This window comes from Erpetoichthys calabaricus, chromosome 4, assembly GCF_900747795.2.
Source record: "Erpetoichthys calabaricus chromosome 4, fErpCal1.3, whole genome shotgun sequence".
NCBI lineage: Eukaryota > Metazoa > Chordata > Cladistia > Polypteriformes > Polypteridae > Erpetoichthys > Erpetoichthys calabaricus.
The window spans coordinates 172,465,618-172,487,409 of record NC_041397.2 but is presented as its reverse complement, the minus strand read 5'-3'; the positions used below and the strand labels follow the sequence as shown (position 1 = coordinate 172,487,409).

General features: G+C 42.5%; 1 protein-coding gene and 1 long non-coding RNA gene across 2 annotated transcripts in view; one reads left to right on the top strand and one right to left on the bottom strand.

Annotated features, from left to right (window-relative positions):
* The window catches only part of rpl24 (ribosomal protein L24), a 730,678-nt gene that overhangs the window by 18,814 nt on the left and 690,072 nt on the right, over positions 1-21,792 (top strand). The gene's annotated exons all lie outside the window — the stretch shown is intronic.
* On the bottom strand, positions 1,075-2,310 carry LOC114651405 (uncharacterized). The gene is made up of 2 exons (XR_003716144.2): positions 1,807-2,310; positions 1,075-1,342 (listed from the first exon to the last, which is right to left on the bottom strand). It is a non-coding gene; the product is annotated as an uncharacterized LOC114651405 (long non-coding RNA).

Genomic DNA, 21,792 nt, shown 5'->3' with positions numbered 1-21,792 from the left:
ACCAGGATGGCAATGAATTTTCTTAAAATGATAATAAAACTGTGATCGTGGTGTCCAAAATTTCAGATGGTTTGAGAATCTCTGATGTTGCTTTTGGACCCCTTGCCATATACATATCATAAAGCTTCAGTTAGAAGCCCAGGCATGATCTTTGACAGCTCATTCAAACTCGACAGATAAATTGTGAGGTTAAATGAAGCTTTTTCCAGCTGAGACTTGAAGGTAAAGGCTTTTCTTTCTTTCGATGATATTGAAAAGGTCATCCAAGCTTTTATAACATCTTATTTGGACTAGTATTGCAGGTCTCGCTTATTGAAGGCTCTCCTAAGTGTGGCCATATTTCACCAATACTGACCTTGCTTCATTGGCGTCTGGTCTGTTTCAGAATTCATTTTAAAATTCTATTTCTTGTTTTTAAATGTTTTGAATGGGGCAGCCCCATCTTGCCTCTCGGAACCTCTTCACTTGTATGTGCCAACAAGAGCATTGGGGTCTACTAGCCAGATGGTCTTAGCTGTGCCAAGGTCGAGGCTGAAGCAAAGGAGGAATCAGACGTTTGCAGTGGCTACTCCTTTTCTCTGAAATGGCTCTTATTTTATTAGGTCTGCTCTAACACTGGCCATTTTTAAGTCATCATTAAAATTGTATTTCTTCTTGCTGCCATTTGACCCTGCAAGAGGTTGACATTGTTTGTATATGTTGGCACATGTACATTCATGATTATCAATATATACTGTATGTATGGGTGTGGGTATTTTGAGTTTATCTTTTATGTAATGGTTGGTTATGCTTGCAGTTTTGTGATGTGTACATACTGCATATTTGAACTGCTTCTTTTACCTTTTCTTGTAGAGCACTGTGGTTTAGTTCTGGCTGTTGTAAATATGCTTTATAAATAAAAATTGCACTAAGAAGTGCGGATCTGGGACAATGGACTGCAAAGATGAAGTTGGTTTGCAACATTTATTACAAAAAGTTAAACAATACTGTATATAAAATATAAAACAAAAATTGTAGGTTATAACTGAACAATGAGGGGCATGTATGTTTATGTTACATTTTCTCACAAAACACAGTCATTTTCCTTTTTCCTCTCACATTATCTAAAAACAGGTACATGTCTTCCATATGTGAAAAAAAGGATGATGAAGGGTCTAAGGACATATTCCCTCTTCTGTTCTTCTGGAAATTCAGATAGCAAATCAGATTTCTGAAGGGCCTCCTCAATGTTGTCTTTGTCCATTGACAGTAATGAAGGGAGTGAGACATGCCCCCTGAACACAGCTTTATTATCAGCACACCACTTCTCGGCCTCAGTAAAATGCTGAAGAATTCCATGTTGCTGTAATATATTTTATGAAAAAAAAATAAATTCTTTAAATGGTCATCATAAAGCTTATAGCCTTTTCCTCCACATTTACAACGAATGTAAGAAAAAGGAAAGCAAAAAAATAATGTTCACTATATTCTTAATTTGTTATACATTATTAACATTACTGCTTTTGATCACAGATTCTACAAGTCTTCAATGTTTCTTACAATACATTATTAATTACACAGTACACAATGCATTTCAAACATTTTAAGGCCTTTAAGAGTTGTATTTCTGTTTCAGAAGACGTAAAATAGGCTTTTAGTCTTTTGGGCTTTGACTCCTACTGGTTAACGATTAAGAGTATGCATCCGAGACAAGCATTAAAAGTCTTTTTATACATTTTATTCACTGTACCATAGGCATTATAAGCCAGCATCAACAAAATGTAATTCATCTTTCTTATGGAAGCTTATAAAATTATGTGTCTGTACCTGCTCATCAGTGCCCTGTGCTGGATGTTGGAGAAGGGAGGCTGACGTTTCTTCTAAAAGAAAAGATCTGAAACCTGCATGAACGCAGTGCTATGGAATAGAATAGCAAGACATTTTTCACTTCAGATGTAGTGCAAGTCTTTACTCATCTTCTATCTTTTCATTAATGGCTCAAAAGAGTCTAAACCTGAAAACAATAAAAATAATATTTACATAAGGAAATGTTAAAAAAGAACCAAAAGAATAAGAACAAAAAATGGCCCTGTCCTGGCTGTCCATTATTTCTGTAATTTCTAATTTTTTGTTTGATTCTTGGCATTCATTTAGAAGGGTGTTCACTCACTCAGTCCGATGTGAGCAGTTACTTCAGTGATTTCAAAAAGAAGCATTAAGTTTATAATGGTGAACATTTTGACTATTTGTCTTTGATTTACAACATGGCTAAGTATATTTGCCACATTACCACAGAACTGAATGAAAGTTATTAAAGGAAATTTAAATTTAATTTACCCCTTTGTGCTGGAGTTCTCAAGCAAAATACACCAGCACTTTCTCAAAGCCAGTATGTCATTCAAAAGAGGATTGAGCAGAGTCAAGTTGTTAAAAGGAGTTTAATGTTAGAAAAATATTTATGCAAACCATTATAAACATCCATCCATCCATTTTCCAACCCGCTGAATCCGAACACAGGGTCACGGGGGTCTGCTGGAGCCAATCCCAGCCAACACAGGGCACAAGGCAGGAACAAATTCCTGGGCAGGGCGCCAGCCCACCACAGGGCACACGCACACACACACACCCACACACCAAGCACACACTAGGGACAATTTAGGATCGCCAATGCACCTAACCTGCATGTCTTTGGACTGTGGGAGGAAACCAGAGCACCCGAGGAAACCCACGAAGACACGGGGAGAACATGCAAACTCCACGCAGGGAGGACCTGGGAAGCGAACCCAGGTCTCCTTACTGCGAAGCAGCAGTGCTACCACTGCACCCTAGATGAAATAATATGGCAAATATTAAAAATATACAAGACAAGAGGTAAAAAATAATTAAAACTATATGCTTAAAAATAGGATATGTCAGTAATGATGATAAACACAGAACACTTGGATTCGCTATATATAATCGTACATCTCATAAGTTTTGTTTAATGGATCTAAAGTTTCTTTAAATATACTGAGCTGTTTATTCTGTGAGTCCATACCTGATTTTGTTGTGCCATTGTTCCATATCAGAAAATGTTTTCAGCTCCTTTTCTTTTTCAAATTGAAAAAAAACTGTACAGCTGCTCTTCTCCTTCTCTTTAGGGCCACAGCCCAGAAATTGGCATAAAGATACTACTGTAATCCCATTACTAAATCTCCTGCAGGGCACTCAAAGTTGTCTCACACCTCTCAAATGTCCCTGCACATGGAGTTCATGTTACTCTCTGGATAAGGACTTAAAAGAAGGGGGCAGTATAGCAACTGGGTCCAGACCTGAGAGTGACATGCTGCTCAGGTGGCCGAAACCTGTCTGTGGGAGTAGGATTACCTGTAGAAGTTGTTTAGAAAGCAGCAACGTGAGTAGTGAAAGGGGTTTGGTATGCGTAGACACAGCACTAAGCATTTTGATCTCGCTTCCTGGCTCCTAAAGCCTATCGATTCAAATGTGGACCCTGGCCTTGGGTCGGCTCATGGAGCCATGGGATAGTGTAGCATACAGTTTTCTCTGACCCTAGGTGAGCAAAGTGGTGAGCCACCATGTGTGAACGGACAAATCGACAAAGGAGCTCTGAGCAAGTATAGCCACAGAACAGCCAACAGATCATTTTAGGATCACTCGCTATCAACAGGCGTAAACATTTCAGGATTTGCTACAGAAATTAGAAGTGGTATTAGTGGTATTCTCCTTTTTTATGTTTTTTTATATCCCAGAATTACAACTGCATTAATTGGTTATGTATAGATATTATTGAATTCATTATACATTCTTTATTTTTTGTATTGTTGTGTATATTTGTTTGAAATAAAGAATTTAAGAAGCAGTGATACTGATTCCAATAATTATTTACATTTCATCAGACATATTACCAATAAAGATATGCATAAGTAAGGTAATATACCATTTTTAAAATTCTTTATACAAATCAAAATGTGATATCACTACAATAAATATGAGAAGAATCCATTGAAAGGAAATGGGTTCCCAGTCTAAATAAGTTTAAGGAATGTTACATGAAAAAATATTTATTTTAATGTTACCACATTTTAGTGGTGGCAGAGAATAGAATATAATCTTATGCACGTAGAATGGAGAGAAAAAAATTATGACATAATAGAAGCCAATACTGACCAATGCTGTACAATGGCAAACAATGTGAAAAGCACCGATATAACAATCTCATGTTACTTGTGTCATACAATCTGCATGTGAATTACCCATGATGCAAAAAAACATGTAAAATGCATGCGTTTGTGCTAAGATATTATTTACAGTGGCCCTGAAGTGCAATGTGCAGAAACAAATTATATCATGCAAAAACAAATCAGAAAAAACAAAAGCAAATTGGAAACACAAACACAAATCAGAATACACAAAAGCAAATTTAAAATGCAAAATCAAATTGGAAACCACACCATCAAATTGAATGCGCATAAACAACTGGAAAAGCAATAACAAATCAGAAAACGCACAAAAGAATTGAATACACAACAACAAATCACAATAAGCAAAAACAAATTAGAAAACGGAAAAACAAATTGATTCCCAAAAACAAATCAGAAATGACACATACAAATGGAGCAGCACGCAAACAAAATGAAGACCGCATACAAATCGAGAAGCATTAAAACAAAAAGAGCATTATAATCCAAATGGAGGTGGAAAAAAACAGTGAAAACTGAAGTTCATTACGATTCAATACCAGCTTTTCAACGAGTGGTGTTGTGACAGCGAGAACGCTAAAAGGTAAAAGATATCTCTTATCATATTTTAGGTATTTTATGTACTTTAGCAGAAAATATAACTTTTGCATAACTTCGAGCACTCTCAGCCAAAGCAGCGGCAGAGCCGACTGGGGCTTCACTGGTAAATGGGTGTGTATTAGGAGAAATCTAACATGTATACTGCAAGCATAGCTGGACAAATGTGATGCCTTGGTATCAGATATAATATTTTGGAATAAAATCCGCCATCTAACAAATCACGTTAAAAAGAGCAATTGTTGCTATGTGTCACAGGCGATTGCTTTTGGTTGGTTATGTGTGTCCCGCAACATATGGTGAATATTGCTTGCTGTCACGCACACAGCATTACGTTATGGTTTTCTAACAGTCAGTACAGGACTGACAAATTTGTGTGTGAAATACTTTAAATGGATCTCCGGCAGATATGCAAAAGTTTTAATGTCCAATCATTACAAAACAGCTTAATAGACGGTAGAAATTCGGTGTCACTGCTTCTATCACACCACCCGTTAAGACCCAGTAATTGATTCTTGACGTGCTGCCGTCTCGCTTCTTTTTTTCTGTTTTGCCAGTATTTGTGGTAAAATCCATCCATCCATCCATCCATCCATTCTCTTCCGCTTATCCGAGGTCGGGTCGCGGGGGCAGCAGCTTGAGCAGAGATGCCCAGACTTCCCTCTCCCCGGCCACTTCTTCTAGCTCTTCTGGGAGAATCCCGAGGCGTTCCCAGGCCAGCCGGGAGACATAGTCCCTCCAGCATGTCCCGGGGCCTCCTCCCGGTTGGACGTGCCTGGAACACCTCACCAGGGAGGCCTCCAGGAGGCATCCTGATCAGATGCCCGAGCCACCTCATCTGACTCCTCTCGATGCGGAGGAGCTGCGGCTCTACTCTGAGCCCCTCCCGGAGCTCCCCTCCCAGTGAGCTTCTCACCCTATCTTTAAGGGAGAGCCCAGACACCCTGCGGAGGAAACTCATTTCAGCCGCTTGTATTCGCAATCTCGTTCTTTCGGTGACTACCCATAGCTCATGACCATAGGTGAGGGTAGGAACATAGATCGACTGGTAAATTGAGAGCTTTGCCTTACAGCTCAGCTCCTTTTTCACCACGACAGACCGATGCAGAGCCTGCATCACTGCGGACGCCGCACCGATCCGCCTGTCGATCTCACGCTCCATTCTTCCCTCACTCGTGAACAAGACCCAGAGATACTTGAACTCCTCCACTTGGGGCAGGATCTCGCTACCAACCCTGAGAGGGCACTCCACCCTTTTCCGGCTGAGGACCATGGTCTCGGATTTGGAGGTGCTGATTCTCATCCCAGTCGCTTCACACTCAGCTGCGAACCGATCCAGACAGAGCTGAAGATCACGGCCTGATGAAGCAAACAGGACAACATCATCTGCAAAAAGCAGTGACCCCAATCCTGAGTCCACCAAACCGGACCCCCCTCAACACCCTGGCTGCGCCTAGAAATTCTGTCCATAAATGTTATGAACAGAATCGGTGACAAAGGGCAGCCCTGGCGGAGTCCAGCTCTCACTGGAAACGGGTTCGACTTACTGCCGGCAATGCGGACCAAGCTCTGACACCGGTTGTACAGGGACCGAACAGCCCTTATCAGGGGGTCCGGTACCCCATACTCCCGGAGTACCCCACACAGGATTCCCCGAGGGACACGGTCGAACGCCTTTTCCAAGTCACAAAACACATGTAGACTGGTTGGGCGAACTCCCATACACCCTCCAGGACTCTGCTAAGGGTGTAGAGCTGGTCCACTGTTCCGCGACCAGGACGAAAACCACACTGTTTCTCCTGAATCCGAGGCTCAACTATCCGACGGACCCTCCTCTCCAGGACCCCCGAATAGACTTTTACAGGGAGGCTGAGGAGTGTGATCCCTCTGTAGTTGGAACACACCCTCCTGTCCCCCTTCTTAAAGAGGGAGACCACCACCCCGGTCTGCCAATCCAGAGGTACTGTCCCAGATGTCCATGCGATGTTGCAGAGACGTGTCAACCAAGACAGTCCCTACAACATCCAGAGCCTTGAGGAACTCCAGGCGTATCTCATCCACCCCCCGGGGCCCTGCCACCAAGGAGTTTTCTGACCACCTCGGTGACCTCAGTCCCAGAGATGGGGGAGCCCACCTCCGAGTCCCCAGGCTCTGCTTCCTCATTGGAAGGCATGTTAGTGGGATTGAGGAGGTCTTCGAAGTACTCCCCCCACTGACCCACAACGTCCCGAGTCGAGGTCAGCAGCGCACCATCCCCACCATTTACAGTGTTGACACTGTACTGCTTCCCCCTCTTGAGACGCCGGACGGTGGACCAGAATCTCCTCGAAGCCATCCTAAAGTCGTTCTCCATTGCCTCCCCAAACTCCTGCCATGCCCGAGTTTTTGCCTCAGCAATCACCGAAGCCGCATTCTGCTTGCCCTGCCGGTACCTGTTAGCTACCTCCAGAGTCCCACAGGACAAAAGGGACCGGTAGGACTCCTTCTTCAGCTTGACAGCATCCCTCACCGCCGGTGTCCACCAACGGGTTCAAGGATTGCCGCCACGACAGGCACCGACCACCTTACGGCTACAGCTCCGGTCAGCCGCCTCAACAATAGAGGCACGGAACATGGCCCATTCGGACTCAATGTCCCCCACCTCCCTCGGGACATGGTCGAAGTTCTGCCGGAGGTGGGAGTTGAAGCTACTTCTGACAGGGAGCTCTGCCAGACGTTCCCAGCAGACCCTCACAACACGTTTGGGCCTACCAGGCCTGACCGGCATCCTCCCCCACCATCGAAGCCAACTCACCACCAAATGGTGATCAGTTGACAGCTCCGCCCCTCTCTTCACCCGAGTGTCCAAGACATGTGGCCGCAAGTCCGACGACACGACCACAAAGTCAATCATCGAGCTGAGGCCTAGGGTGTCCTGGTGCCAAGTGCACATATGAACACCCCTATGCTTGAACATGGTGTTTGTTATGGACAATCCGTGATGAGCACAGAAGTCCAATAACAAAACACCGCTCGGGTTCAGATCGGGAGGGGGGGCATTCCTCCCAATCACGCCCTTCCAGGTCTCACTGTCATTGCCCACGTGAGCATTGAAGTCTCCCACCAGTACGAGGGAGTCCCCAGAAGGTATGCCCTCTAGCATCCCCTCCAGGGACTCCAAAAAGGGTGGGTACTCCAAACTGCTGTTTGGCGCATACGCACAAACAACAGTTAGGACCCGTCCCCCCACCCGAAGGCGGAGGGAGGCTACCCTCTCGTCCACCGGGGTAAACCCCAATGTGCAGGCTCCAAGTCGGGGGCCAATAAGTATGCCCACACCCACTCGGCGCCTCTCACCGGGGGCAACTCCAGAGTGGTACAGAGTCCAGCCCCCTCTCAAGGAGATTGGTTCCAGAGTCCAAGCTGTGCGTCGAGGTGAGCCCGACTATATCTAGCCGGAACCTTTCAACCTCACGCACTAGCTCAGGCTCCTTCCCCTTCAGAGAGGTGACATTCCACGTCCCAAGAGCCAGCTTCTGTAGCCGAGGATCGGACCGCCAAGGTCCCCGCCTTCGGCCACCACCCAACTCACACTGCACCCGACCTCCTTGGCCCCTCCCATAGGTGGTGAGCCATGGGAAGGGGGACCCACGTTGCCTCTTCGGGCTGTGCCCAGCCAAGCCCCATGGGTGCAGGCCCAGCCACCAGGCCCTCGCCATCGAGCCCCACCTCCAGGCCTGGCTTCAAAGGGGGGCCCCGGTGACCCGCGTCCGGGCAAGGGAGAACGCCGTCCAAATTTTTTGTTCATCATAGGAGGTTGTGTTGAACCGCACTTTGTCTCATCACTCACCTAGGACCAGTTTGTCTTGGGTGGCCCTACCAGGGGCATAAAGCCCCGGACAACAGAGCTCCTAGGATCATTGGGACACGCAAACCCCTCCACCACGATAAGGTGGCGGTTTGAGGAGGGGTATTTGTGGTAAAATTTCAAAGAGTAACCAGGCTAAAATACGAAGACAGACATGAAAGGTGATATCAAATACTGAAAGTGAAATATAACTACTTACAGCGCAAAGTACCTCAGTCACATTGGATCTGGGACTGAAATGATCAAAAGTGCTCTTGTAACAAACTGCTACGAGAGACTCCACAAAGTAAGATAGTTTTCTGTTTCATCCACAAATGACAATATAGCTCCCCGGGTCTGAAATTGAGAGGGACACGCTCCTCCCATGGACGCGCACTGTCCAAAGGAGCGGAATTACCCGGAGAAGCCTAGCAGCCCCGTGAGTAACAGGTACATGAGGGCGCAGACAACGCACTTTCGACCGCGCTTTTCCCGGCAGCTAAAAGGTCATTGGTTTTGATACCTGTCCTCCGGTGAGCATCATATGTGGACGGTGGCCTTGGGTCGGCTTATGGAACCGGTGCAAAGTGTGGTGTATGGGTTGCCTCTGACCCTGGGCGAGCGAAGTAACATGAAGCCAGGTGGCGTGTATATGAGCTGAAGAAGTGAACGGTAATTTTTTAGGGACACATCCAGCAGTCTGGCTTAAAGCGGCTGATTCCATTTCTTGTTCTCTCCCACCCCGAGTCGTTACGATACAATTTAGGTTGTCACCTAATACTACAACAGTGTTGACGTGAAAAATGAAAAATACTAGGAATACAACTTGTTATACAAACACTACATTGCGCATGTTAAATAACACATGTCAGAAGCGTGTAGACTAATGTAACAGAAAACGGTCAATAGCAAACGTTTTTCAAGTGCTGCCGCCATGAAGTTAAAGTTAAAATACTGAAGTATGTTTGTAATACTTTAAAAACTTCTCTGGCGGAGAGTGCTCGAAGTTTTACAAACATTGTCATTTCTGCCTAAGTACAAAAATACCTAATAAAGATAAGAAATCTCTTTTACCTTACAGAATTCTGAAATTGAAAAGCTGGGATTAAATCGTGATGAACTTCAGTTTTCACTGTTTTTTCCACCTCCATTGGGTTTGCGCAGCTCTTATTGTTTTCATGCTTCTCAATTTGTTTGCGTGCTGCTCCATTTGCATTTGTTCTTTCTAATTTGTTTTTGTGTATTCAATTTGTTTTTGCGAATTTAATTTGTTTTTGCATTTTCAGATTTGTTTTTGTATTTCTGATTTGTTTTTGCATTTTCTCATTTGTTTTTGTGCATTCAGTTTGTTTTGTGGTTTTTGATTTGTTTTTGCATTTTAAATTTGCTTTTGAGTATTCTTTGTTTTTGTGTTTTCTCATTTGCTTTTGCATATTCAATTTGTTGTTTAATTTTCTGATTTGTTTTTGCGTTTCCGATTAGTTTTTGCATTTCCAATTTGTTTTTGTATGTTCCGATTTGCTTTTGCATATTCAGTTTGTTTTTGCATCTTCTGATGCGTTTTTGCATTTTCTGATTTGTGCTTATGTTTCCAATTTGTTTTTGTGTTTTGATTTTTGTTTTTGCATTTCAGTGCCACCATATTAAATAGTTACTTCCGAAATTAGCAGCATGTACCAGGGATGTTCAAAAAGTTTCCACAATTTTTAACTCTATTTATTAAGAATTTCAAAACAAATTACATCACCCCGATGCTCACGTGGGCAATGACAGTGAGACCTGGAAGGGCGTGATTGGGAGGAATGGCCCCCCCCGATCTGAACCTGAGCAGTGTTTTTGTTATTGGACTTCTGTGCTCGTCATGGATTGTCCATAACAAACACCATGTTCAAGCATAGGGGTGTTCATATGTGCACTTGGCACCAGGACACCCTAGGCCTCAGTTCGATGATCGACTTTGTGGTCGTGTCGTCGGACTTGCGGCCACATGTCTTGGACACTCGGGTGAAGAGGGGGCGGAGCTGTCAACTGATCACCACCTGGTGGTGAGTTGGCTTCGATGGTGGGGGAGGATGCCGGTCAGGCGTAGTAGGCCCAAACGTGTTGTGAGGGTCTGCTGGGAACGTCTGGCAGAGCCCCCTGTCAGAAGTAGCTTCAACTCCCACCTCCGGCAGAACTTCGACCACATCCCGAGGGAGGTGGGGGACATTGAGTCCGAATGGGCCATGTTCCATGCCTCTATTGTTGAGGCAGCTGACCGGAGCTGTGGCCGTAAGGTGGTCGGTGCCTGTCGTGGCGGCAATCCCCTAACACGTTGGTGGACACCTGCAGTGAAGGATGCTGTCAAGCTGAAGAAGGAGTCCTACCGGTCCCTTTTGTCCTGTGGGACCCTGGAGGCAGCTGATAGGTACCGGCAGGCCAAGCGGAATGCGGCTTTGGTGGTTGCTGAGGCAAAAACCTCGGGCGTGGGAGGAGTTTGAGGAGGCCATGGAGAACGACTTTCGGACGGCTTCGAGGAGATTATGGTCCACCATCCGGCGTCTCAGGAAGGGGAAGCAGTGCAGTGTCAACACTGTATATGGTGGGGATGGTGCGCTGCTGACCTCGACTCGGGACATTGTGGATCGGTGGGGGGAGTACTTCGAAGACCTACTCAATCCCATTAACATGCCTTCCAATGAGGAAGCAGAGCCTGGGGGACTCAGAGGTGGGCTCCCCCATCTCTGGGGACTGAGGTCACCGAGGTGGTCAGAAAACTCCTTGGTGGCAGGGCCCCGGGGGTGGATGAGATACGCCCGGAGTTCCTCAAGGCTCTGCATGTTGTAGGACTGTCTTGGTTGACACGTCTCTGCAACATCACATGAACATCAGGGACAGTGCCTCTGGATTGGCAGACCGGGGTGGTGGTCCCCTCTTTAAGAAAGGGGATCGGAGGGTGTGTTCGAACTACAGAAGGATCACACTCCTCAGCCTCCCTGGAAAAGTCTATTCAGGGGTCCTGGAGAGGAGGGTCCGTCGGATAGTCGAGCCTCGGATTCAGGAGGAACAGTGTGGTTTTCGTCCTGGTCGCGGAACAGTGGACCAGCTCTATACCCTTAGCAGGGTCCTGGAGGGTGCATGGGAGTTTGCCCAACCAGTCTACATGTGTTTTGTGGACTTGGAAAAGGCATTCGACCGTGTCCCTCGGGGAATCCTGTGGGGGGTACTCCGAGAGTATGGGGTACCGGCCCCCTTGATAAGGGCTGTTCGGTCCCTGTACGATCGTTGCCAGAGCCTGGTCCGCATTGCCGGCAGTAAGTCGAACCCGTTTCCAGTGAGAGTTGGACTCCGCCAGGGCTGCCCTTTGTCACCGATTCTGTTCATAACTTTTATGGACAGAATTTCTAGGCGCAGCCAGGGCGTTGAGGGGGTCCGTTTGGTGGGCTCAGGATTGGGTCACTGCTTTTTGCAGATGATGTTGTCCTGTTTGCTTCATCAAGCCGTGATCTTCAGCTCTCTCTAGATCGGCTCACAGCCGAGTGTGAAGTGGCTGGGATGAGAATCAGCACCTCCAAATCCGAGACCATGGTCCTCAGCCGGAAAAGGGTGGAGTGCCTCTCAGGGTTGGTAGCGAGATCCTGCCCCAAGTGGAGGAGTTCAAGTATCTCGGGGTCTTGTTCACGAGTGAGGGAAGAATGGAGCGTGAGATCGACAGGCGGATGGGTGCGGCATCCGCAGTAATGCGGGCGCTGCATCGGTCTGTCGTGGTGAAAAAGGAGCTGAGCCGCTCTCAATTTACCAGTCGATCTACGCTCCTACCCTCATCTATGGTCATGAGCTATGGGTAGTGACCGAAAAAACGAGATCGCGAATACAAGCGGCTGAAATGAGTTTCCTCCGCAGGGTGTCTGGGCTTTCCCTTAAAGATAGGGTGAGACGGTCAGTCATCCGGGCGGGGCTCAGTGTAGAGCCGCTGCTCCTCTGCATCGAGAGGAGTCAGATGAGGTGGCTCGGGCATCTGATCAGGATGCCTCCTGGACGCCTCCCTGGTGAGGTGTTTCCAGGCACGTCTAACCGGGAGGAGGCCCCCGGGGAAGACCCAGGACACGCTGGAGGGACTATGTCTCTCGACTGGCCTGGGAACGCCTTGGGATTTCTCCCGGAAGAGCTAGAAGAAGTGGCTGGGGATAGGGAAGTCTGGGCATCTCTGCTCAAGCTGCTGCCCCCGCGACCCGACCTCGGATAAGCGGGAGACAATGGATGGATGGATGGATGAATTACATCACCTTTCTACATAGTCATCTTCCTTTGTGATGCAATTTTCCCAGTGTCACAACAACTTTTTAATGCCCAATTACTACTCCTCCCGCTTTCACTGTTTCCAATGAAAATACGAAAGTGTGGAAACGGTTTGAACATCCCTCATATATATATATATATATATATATATATATATATATATATATATATATATATATATATATATATATATATATATATATATGGTTGAATTAGTTTTACTGTCAAATAAATGCAAAGAGTACGTGACACGTGTTTCGCCCTCATTCTGGGCTCATCAGGCGTACACACTCCACTGCACTCCCTCTCGGGAATCGAACCTCGGCGCCAGAGGCGATGCCCCTAACGTTGCACCACGGCGTGTGGTTCGTTTATTTGACAGCATGTAGATCGGGGTAATTACATTCACGGCATTCGTAGTCTGTGTCACAATCTGATTGTATGGGTGGTTACCTACCAGGTAACTCTTGTGGTTGGCCAGCAATCAGCTAACATCCGCCACGGTGCCCGGTGCAGTGGAGTGTGTACGCCTGATGAGCCCAGAATGAGGGCGAAACACATGTCGCGTACTCTTTGAATTTATTTGACAGTAAAACTATTTCAACCATTCTATGATCTGCTCCTCACAAACTGAGGGCACCGTGGCGGATGTTAGCAGATTGCTGGCCAACCACAAGCGTTACCTGTTAGGTAACCACCCATACAATCAGATTGTGACACAGACTACGAATGCCGTGAATGTAATTACCCCGATCTACATGCTGTTAAATAAATGAACCACACGCCGTGGCGCAACGTTAGGGGCATCGCCTCTGGCGCTGACATCCGAGGTTTGATTCCCGAGAGGGAGTGCAGTGGAGTGTGTACGCCTGATGAGCCCAGAATGAGGGCGAAACACGTGTCGCGTACTCTTTGCATTTATTTGACAGTAAAACTATTTCAACCATTCTATGATCTGCTCCTCACAAACTGAGGGCACCGTGGCGGATGTTAGCAGATTGCTGGCCAACCACAAGCGTTACCTGGTAGGTAACCACCCATACAATCAGATTGTGACACAGACTACGAATGCCGTGAATATATATATATATATATATATATATATATATATATAATTTTTGTTTTTTCAGAAACGGTGAATTAAGCATGTTTCAGATAGGTATATTACAGAAAAAAATAAACAAAAGGACATTAGAGCTTGTAATTATAAATATGATTTTATTTTCTTTTTTGCCATATGTATTATGAATGCATATTTTTGTACAAAATATATTAGTTAAAGTGAATATTTTAAGGAAATTTTAACAAAAAAATTATCTCCTGTTGACACCTGTGGTCTGTAGTGTAATAAAAATACCAAAGGTAACACTTTAGTATAGAACCTAAGGCTTCTATGCATCTGGTTATGCAAGATCTTAGTGTAAAACAGCGTTTCTCAACCTTTAAGTACTTGCGACCTGAGTTTTCATAACAGTTTTAATCGTGCTCCCCTAATGTTTTTTTGAAAGGACCCCACTAATACCAATTTGTTCTTTTTTAATTATTGATATATCATAGATGCATAGTTTATTATACCTACTTAACTTTTATCGACATTTATCTAACTCTATATTTATTTTTCTAGCATCAGAATGTAGTTTAAGTTCATTTGTTTCGGTTTCAATAGATGTATTTTTCATATTTTCAGTTCTTGTTTTCTTTTTTTCACATCTTCACGCCCCCCCTTTTTGTTACTTCGCGCCCCCCTAGGGGGGCCTGGCCCACAGTTTCAGACCCACTGGTGTAAAACATTTTTTAAAGGGACAAAGAAAAAAATCAGTATTGGAAAACAGCTGATAAAGTAACATGAAATTGGTGATCAGTATTGGCCTTAAAAGAACCTGATCAGAACATCCCATGAGGCTTTAGGTTACATGTTTTTAATACACATTGATAATTCCTGAAGTAACTAATAATATTTTTGTCAAAAAACATGCTTTTTGCATATTTTTTCTCTCCATTCTGCTTGCAAACGTGAGATTAAAAATTTTGGCCACCACTACAAAGTACGTGGGTTAAGAGACATAAAAAATAATAGTTTTTGGGTGGAGTATTCCTTTAATAGCTTTAAAATTGTCTAGAACAAAGACTTGGCGATAAATAAAGAAGACAAAGCTGCATTTAAGAGTGTATTAGGTTTTAGCTACACATTTAACAGAGTACAGGAGGCTAGAAAAGAGTTCACAATGTTTGGGGAGAAAATGTAATGAAGTTTATGATTAAGAATGTGTTACACATATTATGGGTATATGCCATGAATTAGATGAAGAAGTATGCACAAGTGTAGCTAAATAACGAAATGTATCATTACTCAGGAGTTTGGTTTCCTTAGATGCACTCTGTTTCACATTTGGACCCTTTACATTTGTTTTTATGGTTGTCTATATTTTTTTAATTAGTCTGGCAATGCCTTTTTGTGTTCTATTTGTTGTCACCAGTCTATCACAATGTTTGCATGGCCATGACCATATTGTTTACTGTTGCTATGCTTGTTGTTGTTCACTTGACATGAAAGGTATTTGATGAATTATGTCATTGTTCCTCACCTCTATAAGATGGAGGCATGTACCTTGGATGCCCAATAAAAACAATGAAGTTTTTTAAGAAATAGCGGCAATAAAACATATTAGTATTGGATATTGAGAATGTATTCTTGGCTTTTGATTGTTTGATTGCAGTCTGATCCCTTTGCTACTTTCATTTTCTGATGATTTCCTTAAGTTCTGCAATAGACAACTTTGTGCACGTAAGGTATTCAAAACATATTGATTATTGACACTCAGCTGATTACAAAAGAAGTGGTCATTTATGGGTTAGAAAAGCAGATGTCAAAAATAGAAAAGAAGTCATTGGTAAGGCAGTACAAGCTAGTAAGAGAGCCTGATAGTGAGCAAGAAAGATACTGGTGTATTATAAGACTGAAATGACATTGGTTAGCACTTTTTTCAAATACTTCAGAGCAGAGATGTAGTAAAGCATTACAGAAAAATGGACTGGATGTAAAGCAGATAATATTGGAGAATTACATAGGATGTACTCCATCGGCAGATAGAAGAGAAGGAACACCATGTGCCTTAATTTTGACAGAATATGGCAGAAAACAAAATAGACTGAATTGTGAAGTATAGTGTGGTAGTGGTGTAATAAAATCATCAGCCCTAATTTTGGAATGGACTGTTTGCCAAGTATGCTTGGATGTCTGAGAGAAAAATATATAAATATGAAGGGGAACCAATTAATAGGTATTGGTTTTGGGTAATGGTCAGTGGATATGTAAAATAAAATTAAAGTTCCTTTGTGGGAAGAAATGTTTCATGTTCAATTCCATGATCTCAGTTGTCTTTTTTATGATACCCAGTTGCGTCCATTAAAGATTTTTTTCTGCTGCATTTTCTGATCTTTTTCAGCATTACTGTACTCTTTAGTTATATGCACACCCTTTTCAGAGAATAGAAGGCTCTTTGTATCTATTCTTCATTAACAGAAAAGAGTTGCACCCTGTGCCTGCTAGGTTAGGCTCCAGGTACAACCCCCCTGCCCCCCCTCATACCCCCAACAAATGCTCAGGATTAAGCAGGCTTAGAAAATGGTATGGTACATTATGTGTTACTCTCCTTACATCTTTTCCTATTGTTGAATTACAATATGCTAGTATATCCGTGAAACATTCCCTAGGCAGGTTAACAGTACAAGCCAAAAGTTTTAACAACGTTAACCAAGGAGTTCTCAGATTCAGCACTGGCAACCTCTGATGCTTTTTCAGTGTGATTTTGACATAGAGCTAAGCTAGCTTTTTTTAAAAAAGCATACAGGTAAATCTGGCACCTTCCTATTTCTCAGTAAGCAGTAAAATACTTTCTGCAATAGTCTTTAGAAGCAAACTCTACAAAGTCCATGCTTTTTTTATACCCTAATTTTTTTCCAATGTCTCATATTTCTGTTGTCTGCAGGAAAGTATGCAGCTTTTTTACACTTTGTCTTTTCTCACACCTTTTTCTGTTTTTATTCTGTTTTGAATAAAATGCCAGGGAGGCCTTTTTTAAAATGCATGTTGGTGCCCATTACAGACTGATTTTCAGAAACAGCACAACAGGCAGAGTAATGGAATAAAGTGCTATTTAGCATGTATGTTGCATTCACATACTCTCAGACAGATGGTAAATCTGAGTTGTTGAGTTGGAAATACCACATGAATACTCAGACAATTTGGAAAAAACAAAGCTACCCGAATTGTTCGAATTGTGATGCAATGCTAAATTCTAACCTCACTTTCTTAAACATTCATAACGGAAATGTTCCGTTCATAACGGAAATGATTTTTACTAATAATATTTTGGTACAGAAGAATAAATCTTTAATTGTATAAGTGAATTTCAGTAACAATATTGTGATTGCCTAACAGAAGTGATCAAGTTGAAGGTGTTGATGAGATTAAAACATGTGAGCCAAGTATCCTTATCTACATGGTCACATTTTGTAAAGTTTTAATTGTCACATTACATTCCCATGTACAGTATACCTGAAGTTCTCATGTTTCAGCGCCCAAAAAGAAAAAAGTTCACAGATTTTACTACAATAAATGAGAAAAACAAGTAACAAAATGTATTGATAAAGCAATGTGGTGAATACCTTTCTTTGTCGGGATGTCTCCCTGGTCATTCATCAATGTGTTATACCATTATTTGCTGGGAAGACTTTCTGCCTTGCACCCCATAACAAGCGTGTTGTCTGGCCCTTCCTGACTTGTCATGGGTTAGAGGTAGAATTTTTGAGAATTTTTTTCTTTTAAATCTTAACCGATAGTCTGTCTATGAAATTCTACTTGGTGGATAGCCAGGCATGAGCATTCCTTTTCATTTTATTTTATTTACAGTATATGTTTTTAATATTTATTGCACTACACTATGGCAAAACACACAGTGAATGGAACAAAATTCTAAACCTTGCATTGGGAGTGAGTATTATATATTGTTGATCAGAATCTTAGAGATTGGAAGTGGCTTGACTGATTTTAATTATTTTATTTTTTATGGTTCCTTCTGGTATACAGCATGCAACAGATGTTCTGGGACCAGGAGCAGACCAGACCAGTGTTCCAGCCTCTGTTCAAGATTCAAGGGGAGGAGGATTTGTAATTGGACGAGGACTTGACCATTTTACTAAGTCCTGTAGAATTTGAGCCCACACCAACACTACCCACTGAGACATCTGGTAAGTGCATTATACCATTTTAAAAGCCTTTACAATCAGTCTATACCTTTGTGAATAATGAGGAATGATTTGTGTTGCTTCTCTGTGGCCCATCCTTAAAAACACAGTTAGCTGCATGGAAATGCTTTTATGCCCACCTAATTTTATGTTCTGTTTTTGTTGTAGATTTGACAGAAGGGACAAGTCCTCCTTGCATACTATACAAGTGCAAAATCAGGGATTTAACAGAGAACAAACTGTTTTTAATTGACCTGATGTGGGAGCATCTAGTCAATGATGATGCTGACTTACCAAATTTACTGGTAGACCTTGAGCTGAGGATAGGGAAGGAACAAAAAGTTGTTCTTGTCTCAAATGGCCTGTAAATTCTTGGGAAACTGTTTGAAGTGGGGTTTGACAGAGAAAAGTTGCACAGAACGTAGTTGACACTGGTGGAGCTGTTCAAAAGAGTAAAGGACAAAAGGACAACACCAACTACATAGGAAGAAGAGAAGTGTGTTTCCAGTTTTGCACCAAAAAAGAAGAACTAATTGGGGGAAACCACAAAAATTGATTTTCCTGTCACTGGACATAGTGCAGGAATTGGATTCCGAAGACAAAAGGCTCTGTGATAAGTAATCCCACTATCTCCTGATAACACCCACGAAAACAGAGACATCCTCCATCTCCAGTCCAGAACAAAGACAAACCATTAAGTGTACCACAGTATTTACCAAAAAAGAAAAAGGGAGTCACCTGATGAAATATTGCAGTGCCCAAAGGAGTCTGACCATGCCTGTCAGAGGCGACATGAGGAATTACTGGAACACCGTCAGGTCTGCCAGGCCTCAATGGAGCGATTAATCTGAGCTCTGTTACAAAAGTAGTATTGAAGGATACAGAAACTTAATTGCACTTTTTGCACTTTTCATTTAGAACTTTACACTGTTCTTTGCACATCTGATCATTGTTAATGTGGGGCACTATTTGTATATATGTTCGTGCAAATTTTTTCCTTTTCTCATTTGTTCATGCACTGTTTTTTAAATTATCATAATAGTTTATTATTGTATATTGTTTTGCACTTTACCAAGGCAGGACAAAAACTGCTGCTATATTTGTTTTACTCTGTTATGGGTGCTGTTGTATGGTTTGGGCGGATATGGAGAACAATTGACGCTGTTTTGTGTCACCTCTGTTTTTTCTCTTGTTTTAACTCTAACCAGTGATCATGTCTTTAGTATTTTTGTCACTTGTTCGTTGTTGTTAACTTGAAAGACGCTAAAAGCTAATAAATGTTACATTAAACTTTGAAAGGTCCCATGCTTCCATTGCAGACAATACGAAGTAAAAAAAAATCTTTCTTGGTTTTCTTTACTAATGAGTAATGGCAAACAGTTTCTAGACAAACAAAATGTGAAAGTACACCTTGGAAATATGTGGGAAAATCTTAATCATTGCCATCATCTCCCTGCTTTGGGCAACCATGTGGGTGTTCAGCACTAGATCTTCTAGTGTTTCAACACAAGCAACTACAATGATTTTGACAACATTCTGTAAAATATCTGCTCAACAACCACCCTTCCGTGGTTAATCCTTTTATTAAGTGTTGGGGTAATATTAAATGGTTGGTTCTGGCAAATATATGCAGCGTTCCCTAGAAGCTTATACTCTTCCATCAGCCTCCAATTCTCAAAGAAAGCAGAGGCCATAATTATCTTTGAATCATGGACTTTTCCTAGAGGTCTTGAAAAAATGCTTATGAACTCCCCTAATCATCCACAATACCCTGGAGAAGCACAGGGGAAAATGATTTTCTGTCAAAGTACTCTCCTCCTTTTATGGGAGGCCTCTGGATTTTAACGTGACAGCTATTAATCCCTCCAATCACCCCATTTATCCCAAAATAGTATTCCTAGAGCAGTGAGGCAGCAATGATAACAACTCCATCAACCTGATACCCAAAAATAGTATTGTAGTGGAATGGAGATTACCACCATAAACTAACCAATCAAATTCACAATCTAAAAGTATTTAAATATGCTAACTTATACTAGCCCTACTCAACCTAAATTGAATTTTGACTCTTACTATTAGTGACATTTTCAGGAAACTGGAATTTTCTGGAATGTTGCTGGTTCCAATCCCATTACTACCAGAAGGGAGCCTACTCTTTTGGGCCCAGAGTTGCTGCACAATGGCTGACCCTGTGCTCTGATCCCAATAGGTCATGCAATAAAAACAATTTCCACTTGGGGATCAACATAGCTCAGTAAGTCCCCTACATTCAAACCTTCAAGTTACAAACTTTTAAATATGCGAACATGCATGTCCAATAAATTAAAACATGTTTAAATAAGTGAAAAATTAAAAAATGTTGCATAATAATTAATTTTCATGTCAGCGCATAACTTAGTTTGCATGCCTGGCACTAGGTGAAGTGCAATACCCAAGCTATTATTATTTACATTCTCAGTCACATGCATGCATCGTCTACAAGTGGCTGTGCTTTTGGTTGTATCTCTGTTTAAGCTGAGTTAACACGCTTTATTTCAAAATCAAGATGTCCAGAATTAAGCGTATTCAACAAAAACATGGGAAAATTTTTAAGGATAAGTTTTTCTCCACTCAGAGTACTACATTAACATACCATACAAAACCAAGCAGAGTGATGGAGCACAGGTGCAATAGGGACCTTCGGTCAGATCTTGTGAACAGCTTGTTCTCGTTGACTTGTCCCAATTGACTGTAATGTATGATCTTCAGATAAGGGCATCCCATCAGGAGTACTGCGGGCTTAGTGAGGGCTTTTATTTTAATACACTCAAACTGGAGTTAGAACATTAGAACATTGGAGCAATCTAGACAAGAACAGGCCATTCAGCCAAACAAAACTCTCCAGTCCTATCCACGTAATTCTTCTAAAAAAAAATCAAGTCTAATTTTCAAAATCCCTAAGGTCTTGTCTACCACACTACTTGGTAGCTTATTTCAAGTGTCTATGACTCTAAATGTAAAGGGAAACTTCCTAATGTTTGTCCAAAGTTTACCCTTAACAAATTTCCAACTGTGTCCCCCGTGTTCTTGATGAACTTATTTTAAAATAACAGTCTCGATCCACTGTACTAATTCCCTTCATAATTTTAAACACTTCAATCATTCCACCTCTTAATCTTCTTTTGCTTTAAACTGAAAAAGGCTCAGCTCTTTTAATCTTTCTTCATAATTCATCCCCTGTAGCCCAGGGATGAGCCTAGTCGCTCTTCCCTGGACCTTTTTTAATGCTGTTATGTCCTTTTTGTAGCCTGGAGACCAAAACTGCACACAGTACTCCAAATGAGGCCTCACCAATGCATTATAAGGATTGAGCATAACCTTCTTGAACTTACATTCCACACATCATGCAATATAACCTAACATTTTGTTTGCCTTCTTAACTGCTTCTGAACACTGTCTGGAAGTTGATAGCATATAGTCCTCTACAACTCCTAAATCATTCTCATAAGGTGTACTCTAGATTTTCATACCTGCTATTGTGTACTCAAACCTATCATTTTTACTTCCTATGTGTAAAACCTTACATTTACTGACATTAAATTTCATCTGCCACAAATTTACCTAAGCCTATATGCTATCCAAGTCCTTCTGTAATGATTTAACAGATTCCAAATTATCTGTCAATCC